This window comes from Hydra vulgaris, chromosome 13 (genome assembly GCF_038396675.1).
Source record: "Hydra vulgaris chromosome 13, alternate assembly HydraT2T_AEP".
NCBI lineage: Eukaryota > Metazoa > Cnidaria > Hydrozoa > Anthoathecata > Hydridae > Hydra > Hydra vulgaris.
The window spans coordinates 24,429,893-24,442,135 of record NC_088932.1 but is presented as its reverse complement, the minus strand read 5'-3'; the positions used below and the strand labels follow the sequence as shown (position 1 = coordinate 24,442,135).

At 27.8% G+C, this 12,243-nt stretch overlaps 2 long non-coding RNA genes across 2 annotated transcripts; one reads left to right on the top strand and one right to left on the bottom strand.

Moving 5' to 3' along the window:
* Nucleotides 1-612: 612 nt before the first annotated feature.
* LOC136090097 (uncharacterized) lies at nucleotides 613-3,395 on the bottom strand. The gene is made up of 3 exons (XR_010643160.1): nucleotides 3,232-3,395; nucleotides 1,474-1,600; nucleotides 613-811 (listed from the first exon to the last, which is right to left on the bottom strand). It is a non-coding gene; the product is annotated as an uncharacterized LOC136090097 (long non-coding RNA).
* A 1,240-nt stretch (nucleotides 3,396-4,635) lies between these two features.
* On the top strand, nucleotides 4,636-8,294 carry LOC136089206 (uncharacterized). The gene is made up of 5 exons (XR_010642855.1): nucleotides 4,636-4,804; nucleotides 4,891-4,939; nucleotides 5,083-5,227; nucleotides 5,336-7,663; nucleotides 7,744-8,294. It is a non-coding gene; the product is annotated as an uncharacterized LOC136089206 (long non-coding RNA).
* The last annotated feature ends 3,949 nt before the right edge of the window (nucleotides 8,295-12,243 follow it).

Below are 12,243 nucleotides of genomic sequence, written 5' to 3'. Positions count from 1 at the left end.
AAATTAGACATCTAGTTATATAATATATCATTAATAATTGAATGTTTCGGACGTACTTGATACACTTCTAAGTGCAATAAGTCGAAAGCGCATTCTCGTTTTCACTTTTTCCGGTGTCACGTTAAATAAGTAGATCGTTAAATAAGTAGACAAAATGATATTCTGCGCATGCGTTAGTTTACGGATACTTATTTATTAATTCGTGTCTAGCCTTTTTTTGTGTGTTAATTTACCTCCTCAAAGCCGAAAAAGACACTACAGTCAAGGAGGCTGCTTTAGTTGTTGTTACAACCCTCTCTCAACTCTGTAACTTCGAAACACAAACCATGACGATCAAGATCGCTACGTGGAGAAACAAGTTGAGCGCGGTACTGCCAGGGACGTGGTGGCGATCGAACTCAGAACTTTTTGATTATGAGGCGAGCGCTCTACCACTACACCACTACTGTACTACCGTTGAATAACAACCTAGACGGGTATTATTCGACGATTTTAGCGATTTTAATGTATGCATAGCGCAATAATAATGAAATGTGACCTAAACTTAGTTTACTATTTCTTACTATGAGAATGTTTTAAATACAAACGATATTAAAGAAACGACACACTTCATGCTACACTAAAACTTTATTTGGAAAATAAAATCAATATAATAATATCCTTACACATCAATGAGAAAAATAACATCCTTACACAATATAAATAGCAAAATAAAACAACATGGTTTTTAAGTCCTTTTGAAAAAATTTAACTTGGTTGAAACTTGGGCATTTTCGGAAGAAATTTGATTTTTCCACATGGAATTACAGGCCTACATAGAATAGAAATATAGTATAATATAAATAGTATCATAAAATCACAACGAATAAATAAAATAATTATAAAAATGCTTTTGTGCCAGAATAGTACTTAATAAATGCATTGATTAATGTATGTCAATAAATTGATTTACAAAATGAACTCTAATTGAAGGATTTGAATTTTTAAATCAAATAAATGTTAAAAATGTTAAAACAGCCATATCTTTGATGGGCGGACATAAGAGTATAACTGCAAAAGTGTAACTTTTCAGGAGAGCAAAAAAACATTATTATGAACCCAATTATTTTGCTACAGAAGTCATATTTTGAGAAATGGGTTATTACTTTTATTCTGTTTGAACCGAATGGTGTAACTATACTGTTAAAACCATTGATGCCGGCATACACAATACACATTTTCTCATATAAATCGTTAAATGGTCAAAAATGCAGTTATACTCTTATGTCCGCCCATCAAAGATATATCAACATGCCAGAATAGTCTATACTTTCACAATATATTATAAAAAATTGATCAAATATCTCATTATAATTAAAAATTACATAGCCATATTTTTAAATACTACTTTTGGTGTAGTTGTAATAGTAGCTATAATCAACTGCAACTGCAACAAAATATATGTAAATAAAGAACTGACTTTAATAACTGTACCTATTGACTATATCTTATATCGATAACCCTAGTTGAATAACTGATGACAGTAAGAAAAAAACAACTACAAAGTGAGCAAAACAAATCATCATGCCAATAACAAAATAAAGAACAAACAATAGTTGACCTAAATCAGCCAATTGTATAACTTTAGACATCTATAAAACACTTACAAAAATAAAATAAGTAATGAATTTTTTAAATATTAACTAGAACATAAGGTACATAAACAAATCAACAATAAAAAACAAAAAAAACATATTTATGTATATTGATTGAATTTAAATATTCAAATATGTCATAAAAACAAAAACAGTAGAAATAACAGGATATATTCACAACATTGATAGTACTAAAGACACACTGTTTATGACAGTATAACACAGTAACAAAAGGAAACATCTCTAATTTACCATTCTCAATACATTTCAGGTAATGCTACCGCATGTCATTATCTTTTTATATAACTAAACTTAGGTTGATACTGCTACACAAAACCATTGCATTTCTTTCTAAGAAAAAATCACAATCATTTTCATGTGCAACTTTATGCACTAACAATGGCGCATCACCTTTACTTAAACTATTAAAGAGTGAATCATAAAACTAAACACACTTCCAATGTAAAACAACATCAGGACACATTACGTAGAAACACCCAATATGATTTTCTAACATTAATCATTTGCATACAACTGTAACTTTCTGAAAAACCACATGAATTAAAACAACTAAAAATGCAAAAAATCCAGATATTTTAAACTTGGAAACCCAAATATTTTAGAAAACTGATACAAAAACAAACTTTGTGCTATATCAATCAAGGTATCATCAAGCCAGCAAGGTGAGTCTCTTAAAATATCTAAGGCCTTGTCTTTAGACTGTATTGACAAACTTTAAAGAAAACTTTAGAAAAATTTTGAACTTCGACAGCCCCTTTTTACAACGATACTATCATTAACAAATAGCTTTTTTTAAACCTTTACCACTACCAGTTTAAACTCTGAACCTTTTTCTCATTGATTGTTTTAAGGAAAATAAGCAGACTTAATCAAATAATCTAAAATTTTAGAGTTTTTTGAAGAGTACCAAAAATCTATAAAATAAAGTAGTTGCATAAATTGTTAATTTTTCAATATATTTACTTCAATTATCAGTAATTGTAATAATATATTTTTTTCAAGTTTTATTAAGGCAAGAGGTTCAATAAGGTCTAAGGGAAGTTTGTGTACCTATAGCCAGATTTTTTAGTGCCCAAATTCAAGTCCCCAGACTTGTCTAAAGAAGGCAAAACTGATACAATTACATCTCTATACTAATTACTTTGTATTAGTATAAGTATATTGACTTATACTAATAAAATTCCATCAAGTAAAAGGGTTTAAAAATTAGTGGCCTTAGGTACAATAAGCTTTTTTTAAACTGTACCTAGGGTCACTTTCTGAAAATTAGATTCAAATCCATAATAAATTTACAGTTAATTTGGTCTTAGATTGTTTTCAATAAGTATTTCTAGTAATACTTAATTGCAACTCTTAAATACATAACAAAATTGACTAATAGTTCTGAGCAAAATCGACAAATAAGTCAATGCATAAAATGGAAGTCCCAAAACAACTGTGAGTTTTGAGATGCCGAGACATAGTATAAAATTAACTTCAGAAACATAAAATAATATAAAATATACAATAATAATAAACTCTTAATCATAAATTATATAAAAGTTTAACTTAAATAGTCGGTTATATATACACATACCACAAAGTTGACACTTTTTTATTATAATAATTTATTATTCCATCAGAGACTGCTAAACATCTTCAACAGAGTAATTATAGACTCGCATTTTAATTATATAATTTTAAAAAATTTTAAAACATGATTATTTTTGTTTTTTGAGTTTATACCTAACGGAAACAAGGCTACTTATTTAACGATAGATAGATTTAACCTACCTAACGGAACTTTGCGCTGTATCTGCGCAGGCGTTACGCTTGAGCATAACTGACTGTCTACTTATTTAACGCGACACCGGTGATGTGATATTTTAGGCGATTGTGATATTTTATTACTGTATCGTTTTACAAAATAAAGTAAAGTTTTGATTTTGTCTTTTTATCAATTTTTTTTAATTATGAAAATAAACAAAATAGGCTATATTTATTAATCTTTTAAAAATCTTAGAATGTTACCTCATAAGAAGTCCACTTCATGAGGTTCTCCTGACTGTTTTTTTTTTTAAATAAGGAAATATTAATTACATTAAAATAATGTGTTTATAACATTTTACTATAATTTATGTTATCAATCTAATAATAAAGGCTATAATCAAGTTATTTTTGTGTAAAATGTTACAGTTTTTTTTTTCAATTCTCATTACTGTATTGACATTCAAATGTTTGATTTATTACTGTTTTACTTATTACTGTTCAAATGTTTGATTTATTACTTATTACTATATTGACATTTCAAATGTTTGATTTATTTTATAGAGAAGGCAATTAAAATGTCTTCTCTATTAAAAAAATTAAACATTTGAAATGTCATACAGTAATAAGAATAAAAAAATAAATTATTTTTTCTTAGTTTATTCATAATAGTTTAATTTTTAGTTCATAAAGGTATTAATAAAACCTGCAAATTGTACCTCACTAGTGTCATTAGATATAAAATTTTATATATAACTACTACAGTGTTATTGCAATTGTTAGAAGCTGATGTTTTACATTTTAAATATGTTTTTTTTGTTTGATTTTTTCTGTGTTTGATTGTAAAACCCTATCTACTAACATATTAACACAGCGTTCAAAAAGTGATGTTACTAGAATCTAAATTCTACTTATGTAGAGCTTTCTAATATTGCCAGACATTTTATTATAAGACCAATAACTAGTCTATAATAATTGATTAAATTATGAGATTAAATCAATAAATAATCATTATAAACAAATAAAATAAAAAAACTCAATTTAAATCATGATATTTATTTGTCCAATATAAATCATGATTTAAATCAATTGATTTAAATCAAAACGACCCTATATATATTCTTAGGCAAAGAGACATTATTCGTTTTATTAGTTTTTAATTGATATTATTGCATATTGTTCATATTTAGTTAGCGTATAAAAGTTAACAATGTTAGGCTTATACTTTAACTTTAGTTATAACTTATTTATTAATGAATTGATTTATGGATTTTTATAACGATGCAAGACTGAACTTAGCAAAAGGCTAAACTTCTGCTCTACAGCCAAAAAAGGAAGATAGCAAAAATGGTCAGCCAAAATAAAGATCGAAGAGACAAAAAATGATTCTTCAGATTATTTTAGTAATGATTTAACCTCAATTACATATAATAATACAAAAAATATTATTAAACTTAGGAATTTACCTTTAACTTCAAACTCTTTGCAGAAGTTCAATGTTTGCTCTGAAAAGTTGAATGAACAAAATTTATTAAATGGTAAGTTAATTCAAAAGTCTTTTTGTCTGATGATTAGAAATCTTTATTCATAGCTTTAACTTTGACAATTTTTTAAAGAGTTTTTTTTATATATTACAGTCAAAAAGTCAGAGTGTTAATGATCATTTTAAAACTTATCAAAGGTTGCACCAACTTTGAAATCCATTTGAAATCAACTCTTAGGAAAGAAAACATAAAATTTATATGAGTTTAAAGTTTAAACAGTTGCTAATTGTTCATTATTATTCATTATATAAATGTTTATTTAAACTTATCTAATAAACTAAGGTAATACAATTTTTTTATAGATGATATTATTTTTTAAAGTTGTATTATTAATATTCTTTACAAACATTGGAGAAACATTGTTTTAATATGAATTTTTTTGTTTTATAGTGCATTATATATTTCAAATGTTAACGAGAACTGTTTTGTATCAGTGCCAGAAATTGAATGCACACCAACAAATTCCTTAATTCATAAAAGTATTATGAATCCATAAGCTAGTATATATTTTTATCATTAAAAATTTGCCTGTTTTTAATTTTATTTGCTTTATTAACGGTTGTTGTATTTACTTTCATAAATTCTAAATGTTATATGTAATTTGTTGTATAGTTTCTTAAGAATATTATTAACTTTATTGTTTCAAGCTAAAGTTGTATCTCCTAAAGATATGCATGTATTATTGGCATGATTGGCAAGCATTGAAGTGCAACTTGGTGAAATACAAAACACATCAAATTTAATTTTAAGCATAATTAGAAAGAATGACAAAGATATGTCAATTAATGCCTTTTTGCCTGACAGAGTATCATTGCTACTAAAAGCAATAGAGAATTGAAGTACTCTAGAAGAATAACTAAAAGACAAGAAAAATACTTAAGCATATGGTAGATATTTATTTATGATCCGTTTATACATTTTGTATGATATCTTTATACAAATTATGTACAAAATACTCTTTGAAGGTTTTTCGTAAATGAGATTTTGTATTAATATAAGTCTAACGAAAAGTAACTTTAATTAGTGCTAAGTCGTATATTTTTGCCGGTTAATTATTTGGGACAAATTGGATGAAGGAAATTGTATATGTTATTTACTAAGAATAGTTAAAATGGTCTAGCTGTAAAATTAAACTATGCTGGGAGAGGAAATATGTTGATTGCATATGTTACTATTAATAAGTGGTTTAGAAAAGTTATTTTTTCAGTTTCAATTTCACATTACCCATTTACTTTCAATTTGTTATGTTTCTATGGTGCATAATTAAGCAAACGACTAATTTTTTTGCAGAAGCTCTGTAGTCAAATAAGCATGGCTTAGGCAGTCAATTAAATGTTAGGCCAATATGCAAAATTTGTTGTTGAATTCGGTATAGAGCTAATTTATAATAACATTTGCTTAATCTTGCATGCAGCATTGGTCCAATGTTACATACGATATTGGGCCAATTTTGTATACAACGTTAGGTCAATATTGTATACAACGTTGGGCCAATGCTGTGTACAACGTTAGGCCAATGCCTAAACAATGATCAAACCTGCATTGGGCCAACTTCGACTTTCAACGTTGGGCAAATGTAAGCTTGCTATCTGGGTTATTGTTTCTTCTTCTGATCTTTGCTTCTTATTAACTTATACAAAAAGTCCAGATATTTTAAAAAACTGAAAACTCAGGTAAATGCTGTATATGCTTAAAACTCCGATATATGCTATATAAGCTGCAGTGGACACAAGTAGTACCTATGTCATTTAACTTATTTTTAAGCGTTACTGCCTATTTAGTTGACACTACAAATTTAAAAATTATTAAGATGGTTTTGTGTTAATGTTATAGTTTTAAAAGTCTTTTGTGACCTTTTCCACTTGAAATATTTAACTCAAGAATTATAAATACATTTAGATTACCTTAGACTTTTCTTTTTTATTCAAGATACACCAAGAAAGTATTTTTGACAAACTTTGATATTTTTTTTTTGCATTTGTGTAACACCTTTTTTCTGCATATGTGACAAAAATTTTTGGATCGTTTAAACAACTTCTTATTGAAGTACTCGCATCGCACAAACTTCTGATATTAATCTTAAAAAAGTGACATACTTTATCTGTTAATTAGCAAACTTAACTAATTTACCATTATCTATCCTGTACTGTTTGTTCAACTATGATGTTTGCCACTTTATCAAAAAAAAAATTAAGGCGTTATGATGCTTTAAAAAATTTTCAGAGTTATTCGTATAATACCAGATATCATCCCTCCCTTCCTCACCTCAACCCCTTCAACACTATCATCAGAAAATATGTTATTCTTTATTAATGTACAGCAATTGTATACTAAATTACTTTATTTTTATGTTAATTAAGTTTTATTTTAATTAATTTTTTGTTTTTTTAAAACCATTTCTATAACAGTCCTTTAATTTGCTTGCCTTGAAAAACATTACTATCTATAACTTATCTTTTTTCTCTGATTAGTAATTTGCATTGATATTTATAACAGTTAAAAAATAATATTTAAAAAATGTAAACTTCATACATTATTGATGTTTGTATGTAGACAAACATAAGTATTGTATGTTACATTTATGGATTTAATTTTAAAAAAGCTTTTACTTGCTATTAAAAAAAAAATAAAAAAAAAATTTGTCATTTTGCAATGGGATTCGAAGCTTTTATCTTTAGACAGCTCATTATGAAGAAAGTGTAGCAGTTCTTATAAGAGGTAATTATTCACATAATTTATTTGCACTTATTTGTTTATTTATATACTATGTATAGTATGCAAAAAACTTTTATTTGTAGGTCAAAAATTATTGGTATTTAATTAAAGATTCAACAGGTAAAATTCATTGTGATGCGGCCGTGAAACTCGTGCAAATATGAAAAACTTTGAAAAACATTTTTGGTATATGCTTTGAGAAGCAAGCAACTTTAATCGAAATTGAGTTAAAGAGATCTCTCTTTTGACTAGCACGTTACCATTATTACAACAAGCCACATATCAAACATGCATTTACCGCATTACGAGGAGATAGCAAGAGTTCAGATAAACCTATTTTTAAACGTTTTCAAGCTGAATTTTCAAGAATATTGATTACTCAAACCATACTTTTTTTGATTGGCCTATTGATCTACCTACATCAAATCAGAAATATTTAATCAAGCAAAGTTAATTCTGAAAGAAACTTTTTTTCTACTCCAAGGCCAAGTTTTTTAAATTTGGAAACCAAAGTTTTTGACATTAAGTTCTTCAATTTTTTTTTATTTTTCAATTGGGCCATGGTCTTAGTTTTTTTTTAAATGTATTAGGACTAATAAACAATCAAGAATAATAAATTTACAAGATAAACCTATAAGAGCGTAAGTTTTTCCAAGATTATCGAATTGCAAAAAATTTTATTAAACAATTAGTAGTAACAAATTATTGCCCCGAAAAAGGACTCAAGGTTATTGGTGATTTCTGCGAGTGTGCATAAAATGAAGATACAGTTGCCTTATAGGCAAAGATTCTAGGGGGAAACAGAGTAATTATTTTGACAAGTCTTGAACTCCTTTTTCATCCATAAGGCTGGCGTATATGTAAACCTGCGAAACACATAAATGCTTATATATGCGTTATGAAAGCATACACTAATCTTTATTTTATTTTGTATAATTTACAGTTTGTTAAAAATCAAAATTATATATAAAAAAAACTAGAGTTAAATAAATTTCACAAAATTTATAATAAAAATCTATCAAGTTGTGCTGACATATGCTGTTACATTTTTCAAAGAAGATTTCATAACACTCATTGGCCAATTTTCCCGCAAACTCCTTAAAATGGGGTCTATACGCTCTAGTGCTGCATTCATTCTTGTATAATCACCTTTCCTGTAGGCATATGAATTGTTGTGATAGATTTCTCTTATAATAGTGCTGTTTGTGATGAAACTTTGTGATTGATAAAACCTTTTTTTCGAAGATCAGGTAAGGCGTTTATTGTGAAATTCTAGACTAGAAATTCTGTCTAGAAGCATTATAAAGAATATTAAAATTTGACATGTACATAGAAAAAGTGTATCAAGTGATTTCCACAAACTTAATATTTTATAGAACGGAAGCTTATAAGCTTCAAAGCACTTTAAATATCAATTTACTCGTTGAATGTTTCTTGATTTCCAAATTTCATTAATGCCCATTAGCGTATATCATTTTTAAGGCATTTTTCGAATAATTTTATTTTAATGAATTTTTCATAATTTTTTAAAAATAGTTGTTCAATAACGATTATTGTCATCCATATTAACTTATTTTGTTAAAAAGTCAGTTTTAAATTTTTTAATCATGAAACGTTTTGAAACAACTGTTGTATTTATTTTTTTTGTATTTATTTTATTGTATTTATTTTTTGTATTTATTTATTTTGTATTATTTATTTGAATTAATTAATTTTTTTCCAACTCATAATAGAATTAAGATAATATAGTTTCTATATAAGGGATCGCACAGTGTATCGCTTCATACAAGCTAGGTGGGCAAAAATATTTTGTTTTGTAATTTCATTCCTAAGAATGTAGTTAACAATATTTTGGTGTTTTATTGATTAGTTATGCAGTAGGGTAGCCTGGGGAAGGCAGGGGGGCCATTACCCTGCGCGTTTAAGCTTAAAGGGGCGCCAAAAAGTCAATTTTACTATAAAAAGTATTTTTTTTTTTTAATTGTAAAAAGACGATATTTTAATTACTTTTAAGTTTTTAAAATTTTTTGTCTTGAAAAAGATAATTAAGTAATAAAAACAAATACTAAATTTCAACACATATAATGTAATAAAATTTCTCCTAAAATAAAAATATACTCACTACAAATATACAAAATATGAAAATATACTCACTACACTACGTAAAATAAAAAATATTTTATTAATAATTAATTATTATCGGATAAACCATTGTTATTTTCACTACCCGATGAATCGTACTCTAAATAATCTTCATCATCACACATAATTCTATTTTCAACAAGCTGTGGTGGTATTATAGGTGGGATAATTATATTCAAAACTTCCAAAGGTAGTTTACCAGTTTTCTTACTTGACAATTCTCTGTGTGAGTTGATGACAGGATCTGATGTTACCAAAAGCATATTGAGCAAATCTATATTTGTGCAAATACGTAAATTTTTTCTTGTATGGTGTTCGCGGAATTGACGAAAATCTTTATTGCGGCCTTCTTGAGACTCTTCCGACAGTTGTCCTATTGGAAGAAGGCATGTTTTTATAACTTCCGTGCTATGTATAAGTATTTTGTGCACAGTAACAGGCATATAGTACCATGGATACAGATTAATATAAAGAGTTTTGGTTTCAGAACAAAGCTTTTCTAATTCATAATAGTTAATATCATAGCCAGAGGAAAGTGTTCTTAATAAAACACTGATGTTTTTAATGAGATTGATGTCTAAACCCGTAATCTAGCCACTCAACTCTGGCTTCATAAAAAATCTGCGAGCTGTGTTCCTATCACTTGTATTCCCAAACCCAGGTTTTGGTTTATCTACAATAAGGCCCATATGATTTTTAAATTTTTGTTTGATATCTTCTGAACGTTTTTGGACATAATCGCTTCCAACTTGCCACTTTTTTATATCTAAACGATAGCTAATGTGTAACATGCATGCAAAGTAGACCAAAAACCATATTGTTATTTTTTAACAACTAAGTCTTTAGTTTACCGTTCATCATTTTTGGTGTTGCACCTCATATATAACAGTTTTGTTGGGACACTTGTGTCATTCAAGACATTGCAAACTTTTTCATCTATCATTGCTAGTATTAGGTCATGTCTAACAGTAATTTGAGATTCGTTGAGTCTTATAGATGTTGGAATAAGTTGAGAAACTTCTTTTAAAACTTGGTTAGTTTCTGTTGTATTTATAAGATCTGTTTCTTTTGAAAAAATAAATTTAACTGGTCGGCAATAAAGCGTAAATGAAGGTCGTGGATTTTGCCAAACAATATTTTGACCGTCACTCAGTCTCAACGGAACAAATAAAAATACAAACAGAAACTCATCAGTAGCATCAGAGTTTTTAAATCTCTGTTTGTATGTACTGTCCCATCACATCCCCATTTATATGTGCTGTGACCAGAGCTCCCATCACATCCCCATTTGCTAATTAGTGTGAATGGCATAGCAAAAGTAATACTTTTAAGAACATCGCATTGGCTTCAATTAGGCGTTCAGTAGTTTTATCAAGTATAGCTTGTAGGATAATTTCGGCACGTGTTTCTGTAACAGAAATATGTTCATCTAATGGATAACATAACTTCTTTGACTTGCATAGACTATAATAAGATGGAAATAATATATGCCCTGCCTTTAAAGACCACTTTCTCGTCTGTTTATAAGAATATCGTGTACATTAGAGTCAATGTAATAAGCTAATGCCTCATCACGATTTAACTACCTGCCACCACAAATAAAGTCTTTTGATTTAATTTTTTCTGATGATTCCAGACTTTTTCTGATTAAAGTAGCTTGATTTCTGTGCCCCAACACACGACATGCTACTTCAGTAGCTGTGGTCAACTCAGTTGCACTTTGCAATTTTACTAAGTTTTCAACCCTTCGTTTTTTGGTTTTAAAGGACGAGTCTTCAAAGTTCTTTTTTGATCGTCCTTGAATTTTTCCAGATGATGAAAAAGTACATTGCTGGTATATATTTACTTTAAATTCTACATTTGCCCCCTCTAACCAAATTTTATTTTTGTTTAAAAAACGGTCCATTATCATATGTGCTGCAGACTATTTTATTGCGAATTTTGAAGCCATACATGAAATTTTTAACTGCAAAGACTTCTCAGAATCTCTAGTTAAATCAGTTAAATCAGTAACACAAAATCTTTGCAAAATAAAATCCAATAAACGTCAATTTCTTTCTTCTTGATTATGTCTTCGCCATTCTTCAAATAACTCCATTTTTGAAAAAGAGCGCACATGGTCTAAACGAAACTTAATAACAAAAAATTGTGGATTTATGTGGTGAAAATATTTTCTTTGTTGTACACCTTAGGACTTTAGCTATACACTATTTATAAATTAGCTTGGGTACTTGTGGATTCAAATAGTTGTATAAATTCAAAAGTTGAAAACCAAAAAATATTTTACAACTTTAACCCAGTTTTTTAAACCATATTTTAACACATATTGCTTAACTTTTCAATAAAATTTTTTATGTAATTAAATAGTACTTACCCTCAAAAGTAAAATCCATCGCTGCATTAAAATGATTGCTTTCTTTAATTCTTGTTAATTATTAATG